Here is a 12,754-nt window from a genome sequence, read left to right as displayed (position 1 = left end):
CAAGCTATCACAGAGTACAGAGTTATATGTCAGTATGGGGATAATTAGGATGAATGCCATCCAGGGGTAATCCAAGCAATCACAGAGTACAGTGTCATGTTAGTATGGGGATAATTAGGATGAATGTCATCCAGGGGTAATCCAAGCAATCACAGAGTACAGAGTTATATGTCAGTATGGGGATAATTAGGATGAATGTCATCCAGGGGTAATCCAAGCAATCACAGAGTACAGTGTTATGTCAGTATGGGGATAATTAGGATGAATGTCATCCAGGGGTAATCCAAGCTATCACAGAGTACAATGTTATGTCAGTATGGGGATAATTAGGATGCCATCCAGGGGTAATCCAAGCAATCACAGAGTACAGTGTTATGTCAGTATGGGGATAATTAGGATGAATGTCATCCAGGGGTAATCCAAGCAATCACAGAGTACAGTGTCATGTCAGTATGGGGATAATTAGGATGAATGTCATCCAGGGGTAATCCAAGCTATCACAGAGTACAATGTTATGTCAGTATGGGGATAATTAGGATGCCATCCAGGGGTAATCCAAGCAATCACAGAGTACAGAGTTATATGTCAGTATGGGGATAATTAGGATGAATGTCATCCAGGGGTAATCCAAGCAATCACAGAGTACAGTGTCATGTCAGTATGGGGATAATTAGGATGAATGTCATCCAGGGGTAATCCAAGCAATCACAGAGTACAGTGTCATGTCAGTATGGGGATAATTAGGATGAATGTCATCCAGGGGTAATCCAAGCAATCACAGAGTACAGAGTTATATGTCAGTATGGGGATAATTAGGATGAATGTCATCCAGGGGTAATCCAAGCAATCACAGAGTACAGTGTTATGTTAGTATGGGGATAATTAGGATGAATGCCATCCAGGGGTAATCCAAGCAATCACAGAGTACAGTGTCATGTCAGTATGGGGATAATTAGGATGAATGTCATCCAGGGGTAATCCAAGCAATCACAGAGTACAGTGTCATGTCAGTATGGGGATAATTAGGATGAATGTCATCCAGGGGTAATCCAAGCTATCACAGAGTACAATGTTATGTCAGTATGGGGATAATTAGGATGCCATCCAGGGGTAATCCAAGCAATCACAGAGTACAGTGTTATGTCAGTATGGGGATAATTAGGATGAATGTCATCCAGGGGTAATCCAAGCAATCACAGAGTACAGAGTTATATGTCAGTATGGGGATAATTAGGATGAATGTCATCCAGGGGTAATCCAAGCAATCACAGAGTACAGTGTCATGTCAGTATGGGGATAATTAGGATGAATGTCATCCAGGGGTAATCCAAGCAATCACAGAGTACAGTGTCATGTCAGTATGGGGATAATTAGGATGAATGCCATCCAGGGGTAATCCAAGCTATCACAGAGTACAATGTTATGTCAGTATGGGGATAATTAGGATGAATATCATCCAGGGGTAATCCAAGCAATCACAGAGTACAGTGTCATGTCAGTATGGGGATAATTAGGATGAATGCCATCCAGGGGTAATCCAAGCTATCACAGAGTACAATGTTATGTCAGTATGGGGATAATTAGGATGAATGTCATCCAGGGGTAATCCAAGCAATCACAGAGTACAGTGTCATGTCAGTATGGGGATAATTAGGATGAATGTCATCCAGGGGTAATCCAAGCTATCACAGAGTACAATGTTATGTCAGTATGGGGATAATTAGGATGAATGTCATCCAGGGGTAATCCAAGCAATCACAGAGTACAGTGTCATGTCAGTATGGGGATAATTAGGATGAATGTCATCCAGGGGTAATCCAAGCTATCACAGAGTACAATGTTATGTCAGTATGGGGATAATTAGGATGAATGTCATCCAGGGGTAATCCAAGCAATCACAGAGTACAGTGTCATGTCAGTATGGGGATAATTAGGATGAATGTCATCCAGGGGTAATCCAAGCAATCACAGAGTACAGTGTCATGTCAGTATGGGGATAATTAGGATGAATGTCATCCAGGGGTAATCCAAGCAATCACAGAGTACAGTGTTATGTTAGTATGGGGATAATTAGGATGAATGTCATCCAGGGGTAATCCAAGCAATCACAGAGTACACTTTCATGTCAGTATAGGGATAATTAGGATGAATGTCATCCAGGGGTAATCCAAGCAATCACAGAGTACAGTGTTATGTCAGTATGGGGATAATTAGGATGAATGACATCCAGGGGTAATCCAAGCAATCACAGAGTACAATGTTATGTCAGTATGGGGATAATTAGGATGAATGACATCCAGGGGTAATCCAAGCAATCACAGAGTACAGTGTCATGTCAGTATGGGGATAATTAGGATGAATGTCATCCAGGGGTAATCCAAGCAATCACAGAGTACAGTGTCATGTCAGTATGGGGATAATTAGGATGAATGTCATCCAGGGGTAATCCAAGCAATCACAGAGTACAGTGTCATGTCAGTATGGGGATAATTAGGATGAATGTCATCCAGGGGTAAAACATGAAAGAAGCATGTCTTCCAGATGATTCAGTAAAATGGGTAGAAATGTCACATTTGGAACTTAAACTATGCTCACTTCTGATTTTGAAAGATTGACCTACATTTTGTATACTGCAAGAGTATTTGAGTTCTCAACCCACCATTGGTTAAGTGAGCATATATTTTTCATTCTGAAGCATTTTTTTGCTTTATTTACTGTCAAATTTTCTCAAACATACACTGAGTGAAAATGAGCAAGCTCATTCAAGATGAAAGGACAAGAAAATATACACCTACTAAACTGATTAGGGAGGGGACCCAGTACTACATATTACATACATAGAAGAACTAACCATACCATTTTTATGGTCAAAATTAATCATATTTCAATGATGTATTGATAAAAAATGCAATTTTGGTGTGTTTAGGATGTGCTGTTATTAGAGGTAATCTGGTACACATTAGATGAATGTATTTCATACTTTATCTATGGAAGAATCATATACTTAGATACTACAAGGTACAAGTAAAAGCACTACATAATAACAATGTAATTGACCACCAGCTCTATAGTAACTTGAACTGAAAATCAAGTGAATGGAATTAATCCATAGTAATATGGCTACTATGTATGCATTAGTAGCATCTGTTACCAATCTGACATTGCACAGTTGAGCTAAAAATAAATTTACTCTCTGTTATGTTTGGATTATCACCATTTTGAGATGTACATTGTAATCTCTGATTTGATTTACATGTGGATAATATTATTATTGAAAATATACACAGTTCTAAATTTCAGTTCTGATTTTATTTATTTATTTATTTATTTATTTATTTATTTATTTATTTATTTATTTATTTATTTATTTATTTATTTATTTATTTATTTATTTATTTATTTATTTAGTTAGTAAGTTAGTTAGTTAGTTAGTTAGTTAGTTAGTTAGGTATTTAGTTTGTTTTATTGTTTGTTTATTTATGTGTTTATTTATTTAAACAATTGGTGGGTTACACCCAGGTTCATAATCTATTCACTGAAAAATGATCAACATATATTTATAAACACACAACAAATAAACAAGTATATAAGAGACCCGAGAATGCTTATTTTGTTACAAATATTACAAAGAATTATGTAGGTTTTCCACATATAGTCCCTTGCAATAAGTGTGTTTGTATAAATGTCAAAAACTAAATGACACAGATCAGCTAACCAACCAATTGTGTGACCATATCAAATTTGATTAAAATCAGCTTAGGTATGTCTAAGAAATGGTCAAGTTCACATATTGAGTGTTTTAATGAGGACCAAAAATAGCCACCAAACATTTACTGGAATGTTTAACATTACAGACATAGAAACACCAATTTGTGGGGAAATGTTTTCTAACACCTGAACTAGCACTATAAATAAGTACAGTAACAGTTTGGATTTTGATAAGCAATTGCTCAAACACACCGCATTACATTAATATGCAATCCCTGTAGTGTGAGAGGAAAGGCTGGAAAAAAGACAACATGATAAGGAAATTGAATTAGAACGACAAAACCAGAACTATTTGTATAGTTTGTATACTATACATTACACTCAGGTTTGCATTTCATTCAAATAAATTTCAGAAACCGTATTAGATCTGAAATTATTGCATATCATCACATCGATGAAATATGAAAACAATGAAATAAAACCTTACCAAAACTGATTTCTCAAGCTACTATTCCAAGCAATGGCTAATTGTACAAGTTTAATCGTATGTGTAATATGACTCTAAGAAACTGTAATAAAATAATTTTGTTAATGATAGTGTTATGACCTGTTAATTTACTATCAAGAATCTCATTTCTAGAATTCAGTTATAATTGATATCATATTGCATTCTCCATGCCTTCCATCATCACACACACTTCATAATGGACTGTAAAAATATTGGAACTGTCAATCTACACTGGAAATTGATTTCATTACTCTGAGCCTTTAGCTCTAAGCACATTTCACAATAAAATGAATCGAGATAACATTTTTACTTCCCGTTTTATCTTATTAGCATTTAGTGAACTTTATGGGAAGTCATTTATAATGACCATGTAAGACGGTGAAGATGTAATCAGGGCTTATTATCAGCAGGAAAGAAGTTCTTTTTATCAGATGCTGTTAGTAGTGCTAGATTTAAAATGAGACAGTATGTAATCCGATAATTTGATTGATGTTAATGATGTACAGCCTAGTCAATGCTATGATAAAAGACAACTTTTATTAACATTGCAATATAAATGATACATATGCTTCTGTATGAACTGTAACATTTGAAACAAAGTAGCACATAAAGTTTGGGTGATTACCATACAACCTGAATATGTAGATGAATCATCAAATATTATAGCCAAACGGATCTTGTTACCTGAGCGATAGTACAGTGGTTATTCATCTTTCATCAGGGAGCTTAAGGTTTGATTAAATCAAAGTACAGCCTGCTCTCCCTTAATTACCAAATGAGAAGCCAGAAACAAGTCGTACTCTTTTTACAATGTAAAAACCAATAAACAATTTTTAAACATATTAGAAACCCATTCATTTATCATAATAGGTAAGTACACATCTGCAAATCACAAAACGTCAACTGTGTACTGGTACTTTCAATATTACCAACTGTCAATTAGGTAAAATATGTTGATAACCTTTGACATTTTAACAAGCACCTGCTTGATGTAAAAAAAAAACATTATAAACATAAATGCACTGTGGCTTACCTGGTTTACACAAACATAGAGTGCATCCACTGTTGTCCATTATCATGCCATTTAGACATTCCAAATCACACGATACATTAACACAATCTGAAACAAGAAATGAGAAATTTTTAAAAGGAATATTATCATTTGATGTTACTGTCAAGAGTAGTCATGCATCACCCTGCAAAGAATAGACAAACAGTAGAGAGGTAGTATTTGCTATAAATGTCACATCCAAAGTTTCTCTTTTGCATTTCTTGCATTGACAGTTATGGTTGGCTCTGTGGTATGTATATTCACAGCTACAAATAGCAACAATTACCTGGCACATATGACAAGACATACATCTTGTGTGATATGCATATACATATGACCTTGTTGAATAAAAGCTAAGCCAAGGTTCATTAAAATGCATTCATTAGAAACTCTGTAACATTAGTCTGTTCAATTTAGTCTGTCTGCATATCAAGAGCTATTTATATAATACCATGATATTGTCTCATAGGTTCTAGTAAGCAAACACTCACGATAACCTCACCTACAGCTTGGATTGACACAAAACTCAAGTCTGCTGGAATTATAGATTTATTTAATGTATATTTCCTTGGGCCAAAAAATGAAACAGTGGTTTGTTGAAATTGGAACTATTTTGCTGAAATAACACTGAATACAAATATATCATGTGTGATTCGTATACTAATTTTACGGAAGCCAGAGGGTTTATGTCTTGCTAACACTGTGTGGCAATTCTGTTCATTCTTAATATTCTTTTTAAATTTCTGTCAACTTTTTGGAGGGATTAAAAATAGTTCCAAAAATATGCACATAAGCTTGACAAAATGAATCATTTTTTAACGATCCGTATTTATCGGTCTGTAAGCATGGTAGCTCTGAACAACTTTCAGGCACGTACAATGTAAAAAAGTTCAGTAGTATGTGATGTTACACTATGTGATATGCATTTTTTATCTGTCCTGTATTACATCACACTGTGGAGATACACACGTTATACATGTCATAAGATAGTATAACTCATGAAGGCCTGAGGATGGATAAGAAGTCAGTCTGCACAGCCTGCAAGGATTTCAAAAATCGAGTGATCAGCAACACATCATGGTACGTGCAGTTGTATTATTGAAAGAGGATTAATTTTACTTCTCTAGGCTAAAGAAAGTGTCACTGTGTGATAACACCTGACAAACTGTTTACATAATAGGATAGGATTTTTAAAAACAGAGACTGCAGTGATTTGGGATTATATTGTATAATCACTCAGATTAGATTTATTGTTTGAAGCCTCAGTATTTAACATTGGGGAGTAATCTGCTGGTATACTGTATACATGTATATGTATATTTTGAAAAAAGAGCATTTGAATCGAACGTTCTATTTCAAAATAGGGATTCAATAGAATATTTCATTTCAAAATAGGGATTTCAAATGAATGTTTCATTTCAAAATAGAAATTTCATTTCAAAATATGGATTTCAAAGGAATGTTTCATTTCTAAATATGGATTTCAATAGAATATTTCATTTCAAAATATGGATTTCAAATGAATGTTTCATTTCAAAATATGGATTTCAAAGAATTGTTTCATTTCAGAATATGGATTTCAAAGGAACGTTTCATTTCTAAATATGGATTTCAATAGAATATTTTATTTCATAATATGGATTTCAAATGAATGTTTCATTTCAAAATATAGATTTAAAAGGAATGTTTCATTTCTAAATATGGATTTCAATAGAATATTTAATTTCAAAATATGGATTTCATTAGAATATTTAATTTCAAAATATGGATTTCAATATAATATTTTATTTCAAATTATGGATTTCGAAGAAATATTTCATTTCAAAATATGGATATCAATAGAATATTTCATTTCATAATATGGATTTCAAATGAATGTTTCATTTCAAAATATTGATTTCGAAGAAATATTTCTTTTCAAAATATGGATATCAAATATAATATTTCATTTCAAAATATGGATTTCAAAGTAATGTTTCATTTCAAAATATTGATTTCGAAGAAATATTTCTTTTCAAAATATGGATATCAAATAGAATATTTCATTTCAAAATATGGATTTCAAATGGATGTTTCATTTCAAAATATGGATATCAATAGAATACTTCATTTCAAAATATGAATTTCAAAGGAATGTTTCATTTCAAAATATTGATTTTTAAGAAATATTTCTTTTCAAAATATGGATATCAATAGAATATTTCATTTCAAAATATGGATATCAATAGAATACTTCATTTCAAAGGAATGTTTCATTTCAAAATATTGATTTTTAAGAAATATTTCTTTTCAAAATATGGATATCAATAGAATATTTCATTTCAAAATATGGATTCCAAATGAATATTTCTTTTCAAAATACGGATATCAATAGAATACTTCATTTCATAATATGGATTTCAAATGAATATTTCTTTTCAAAATATGGATATCAATAGAATACTTCATTTCATAATATGGATTTCAAATGAATGTTTCATTTCAAAATATTGATTTTGAAGAAATATTTCATTTAAAAAAATATGGATTTCAAAGGAATGTTTTGTTTTGAATTATATGGATTTCAAAGAAATATTTCTTTTCAAAATATGGATTTCAATAGAATATTTCATTTCAAAATATGGATTTCAAAGGAATGTTTTATTTTAAAATATGAATTTCAATAGAATATTTCTTTTCAAATTATGGATTTCAATAGAATATTTCATTGTATACTGCTTTAAACAGAATGTTCCATTTTAAAACAGGGAATTCAATAGAATGTTTCATTTTCAAAATAAGGATTTCATAAAATATTCAATTTCAAAGTATCATTTCAATAGAATATTTCATTTCAAGATATCGCTTCCAAAAGAATGTTTCATCTGAAAAAACGGGAATTTCAATAGAAAGTAGTGTATGTCATAGACAACATCATTACATACACTTGAATGTACCCTCCATTTTAATATTTGACATGGGCAAGCTAGAAAGTTTACACTAGGATGCTAATTTACATTATAACTGCACTATAGTCATTTGGCTCAATATTTCTACTTAAAACATATATATGCAAGACAAGCCTTGAATATTGCATTAAGACACAGCTAATCTAATTAATTGATTAAGCAACTAGCACAGTTCATTTATGTTGCAGATGGACCATTACATATATGGCCTGGGTTGAAATTTAGAGCCAGGTTGTTTTTCTTTCTCTGGCAGTGTGCCAATATGTTCTCATAAGTGTGAGATGAAAAATAGTGTTTTTTTATGCACGTTTTTTTCTTTCATTCAATCTATAATCCACTGACTCAGAAAAATAAATAATAATGAACTTATTCATCAAATTGACAACAAATACAGTTATCTGAAACAATCAAGTTGCCATGGCAACGTACTTCAATAAAAGATGCTCTTCGTGAAGTGATAAAAATCATTGTCGGTACAAGTAACGTTCAGTGCACGTAAACTGTGTATGTTTACAGAAGTGGGACAGAAACCGCCTGGAGAATCTCGGTACGATCGATTACAAACCAATCACAAGGGCTCGTGACAGACATGAAACTGCTGATGAGCGAAGTATCCTCCACCAAGTTCACTGACTGGATGCACTAATTTTCGGTGGAGTAGCGTTCAAATAGAATAATGCACTTGAGTACTCGGAAAGTGAATGAACGAAGGATGGGCACAAAACGACTTTCTCACGACCGTCAACGACACGCGTTATGTGATTTTTCCCCCGATTCAATAAGACAATTAATCAGAGGAAATGTGACAACTGCTTGTGACATATCTTGCTGGATCAATAAAAAAACGTAGTAAATTATTATACGTTGTGCAAATACTGACCTAGGTTTTGAGAATACGAGAGCATTGCTGCCGTATGTACAACGATGAACCAGATCAACCAATGCTGACAATTGGCGGCGATTATCTTTTCCATGTCCACCGTGCAATATGACAGTCGTTACACTCTATACATGCAGTAGTTTGGTACCAGAATGCAAAAGGCGCTAATAAATACTGCCTTTGCTGTGAAATCCTACGATTGACTATGTATATATTGTGCACGGAGCACTTCGAAACTGTGAAACTGTATACACGTGACGTCACATTCTTGGACTTTACCATTCGATGCGAAGGGGTTTCCAATCAATGGTCAATGACTCTGAGGAAAGTGGATGGGAAAAAAATTATATAAACAACCACAAAGTAGTCTTTCTAGTCAATTCTATGAAACTGCTGATTTTAAGTTTCAATAGTGTTACATTTACAGAAGTAGGCTCATTTACATTAATAACAAAATACACATTCAAAATTACTTGCTGTGATATCGCCATCATACGATCAACTTTTTAATTTTCGAGTGCGGGCGCAATCAACACGATTGCATCTGCGGTCAACAAAACTGATTATTGGCTGATCTTCATTCACTTAAAGGGTGGTAGTCGTCGCGCCACGCATGCGCGAGCCAAGAGTCACCGGTGGTAATTAGTGCAAGTCGCGCCCAGGTAAAACCTCAAACTTGTAATTGCCATTAAAAAAACGCATTGGATTGTAGGGAAATCAATGTTTATCGAAACAAATGTCGCACATGTGCTGCGCAACGATTGCCGCGCTTTGAGCTGTTTTAGTTCCAGCCGCAGGGGAATCACAGTCCACGTGTTGAGGGACTGTAGGTAGAATGAATGTTCTCGAGTGCACGGGAGCGTTCACAAATTACTAGTAGCATATTTAAAACTTGTGAATAAACAACAAACAAGATGATACAGTATGCAAAACATTTACTCTTGAAACAAAATACGGTAAAGGAATGACTGGGAAATACTTCTTTCGTCAAATCTGATAACAGTATTAATTGCTGTAGTGAATAAATTTAGCACTAGGTTGGAATACATTCACAGTCATATTATTTTTTTTAATCGCAGAAAGAGCGGTGTTAGTCATTTTTACGTTGTGTGTGTTCATAGTTCAATGTACTATACAAGTATAGAATAAGGTGTGAGTCATACCGCCGCCGCCTTTATTAAATAATCAAAAATGGTTTAAAATTACAAAACAATTGACTTGCTCTCGTACTTCACAAATATGATATGTTGTGGTTGTGAGCATACTAGTATTTGGACGTATCATGCAGTACATGATCCAAAATGGCACCAAGATCAGGGATATTCGGTTAACGTTCGGATACCGTAATTATCATTTTAATGTTTACATTATTTTTTGTTAATACCCTTATTATTATATATTATTATTATTGTTTATATCCGTGACCATCGCACAAGGATTGAGAATAATCGAGATTAAATATCGTATAACATACTATTTACCCATTTGGACGTTTTAAAAATCAATAAATCAAATATCAATATGTGCCTGTTTACTTCAGTAAATGTCTCTCCTGAGGAACAATATTAATCAATATTACTTGGCCTGTGATGGATGCGACTGGTTCACTTCGCAACAAATTTGGCGCGACTGTTTCACAGTTACATTTTTCATAAAAAAGAAGCCAGGCGTAATTCAATTGTTAGATGTTCTTCTTACTTCCAACCCGGATTGCTATGGTGACTACTTTGATGTAAATTGGAGGTCAGTGCGTTTACAGTAGCATGTATAATAATAATAATAATAAAACAAGCGACCTTCAATCGAAATAGCTGAAAAATTATTAATTGAAAGGCAGGTTTTGTAGTAAACAGAAATTGGTCAGATCTTAACGAGACAACGTGATTCTGTTAATACTCATACAGCCCACAGTAGGAAGCAGACACAACGCCGAAAGGATAACTAATTTAAAATTATTGAGCACAGCAAGCAAGCAAGAAATGGTTGATATAGATTGAATGAGAGAAATTAACTAATTAATTAAAAAAAACAATCGATTTTCAAACGACCGCAATGTAGAAAACGAAACAATGTACATACATGAATATTGAATATACAATGTCGGACATGTCCATTTGTCTGCCGGAGTCACAGTGAAAGACATAGTAACTAATATCATTGGGAGGCAAAATGATTCAAATTATTTTTTCTTAGAACAAGTCACTTCGCGATGAGCGTCTTTTGCGGTCAGTAATGTTTACGAACATTTTTGTTCACTATTGGCGATCCGCTCCGCCAGGATTGCCCTTAAAATCAATTTTGTGTGTCTGTATGTGTGATTTCCAGTGTTTTCACGTATTAATTCTTCTGTGATTTTTTTGGCTTGGCCTATTTCCCTCCAACTTGGCAGGCAGGTCACACTATCACCCTAGTTATTAGGTAAAATCTGAAAAAAATGGCCCACCGTTGCCATAGTAACAGCCAAAAACTGTTGTTTTTTTTTATAGCTTAGTGCCAAATGTATCTCCTCCTACAAATTTAGGATAAAAATCCTCAGACATAGCTCATTCTACTCAGCTTGAGTGTGGGCACAAAGTTGAATTTTTGATATCTTTTTTTATTGCTGGGAAATTTGACTCTTCTGTGATTTTTTGGTTGGGCCGATTTGGTTCAAACTTGGCAAGTCACACCTTCACTCTAGTTAAGTTGTAAAATCTAAAAACAAATTCTGGCCAGCCGTTTTCATGGCAACAGCCAAAAAATGATGATTTTTTTTGTATACCTTCTCACCCTACAATTCTACTCAGCTTGAGTGTGCATAAATTTACTGGTTGTTTATGTCTATTTTCATTACCGAGAAACTCAAACCAGCGGCTTTTAACTGCTCTGTGTTTTTTTTTTTTGGCTTGGCTGATTTTGTTCATACTTCACAGGCAGATCGTACCGTCACCAATTGAACAAAATTCTTGCTCACCACTGCCATGGCAACAGCCAGAAACTGGAAACTTTCGCCCCAAATTTATTACCTCCTACTAGTCTTGTAATAGCAGTGTATATGATCATGTTTTTTTAATATTATTTTGGCCACGTTGCACACTGGTAAGAGATCACCGGGGCCAACATTGTTACACTGTATCAACGTAATCCCAACGCAACTTTGAACTATGAATGAACTGTAAATGCTGCCTTCAATCTAGAAAATACTATCGCAAAACGGTTGAAAATAATAAATTTAACAGCAGAATACGTCCTAGCAATACAATAAAGTGACTTCTAAAGACTAAACGTTTTTTTGCGAACTTCGTATACGGGCCCGGTTTTTGTTATAAACCGACGTTAGCTTCACGTTCATGTCCTACCATGGCAACAGCCGAAAACATGATGATGCTTGTTTTTGAGCGAAGCGGATCGCCAACCTGCCTACCGGCTTGTTTTATAAACTGGCTTGGCAATTCCCACCACAGCATTTCGGCTACTTTTCCAACAAATCCAAAATCACTCGATAGTTTTGTGTACTTTACATTTGTGCTATGATTACATTTTAAGTTACGATAATTTTAATGCATACATGTACACTCACAAAAATACCCCCAAGATAAGTGAAAATAGGATATAGCCTTGACAAAAAGGCATTATTTTTCCTTGTCTTAATACTGCATTTGTTTTATATCTGCGTAACT

This window comes from Saccoglossus kowalevskii, chromosome 13 (assembly GCF_978046115.1).
Source record: "Saccoglossus kowalevskii chromosome 13, keSacKowa6.1, whole genome shotgun sequence".
NCBI lineage: Eukaryota > Metazoa > Hemichordata > Enteropneusta > Harrimaniidae > Saccoglossus > Saccoglossus kowalevskii.
Note: the sequence above shows the minus strand (reverse complement) of the source record.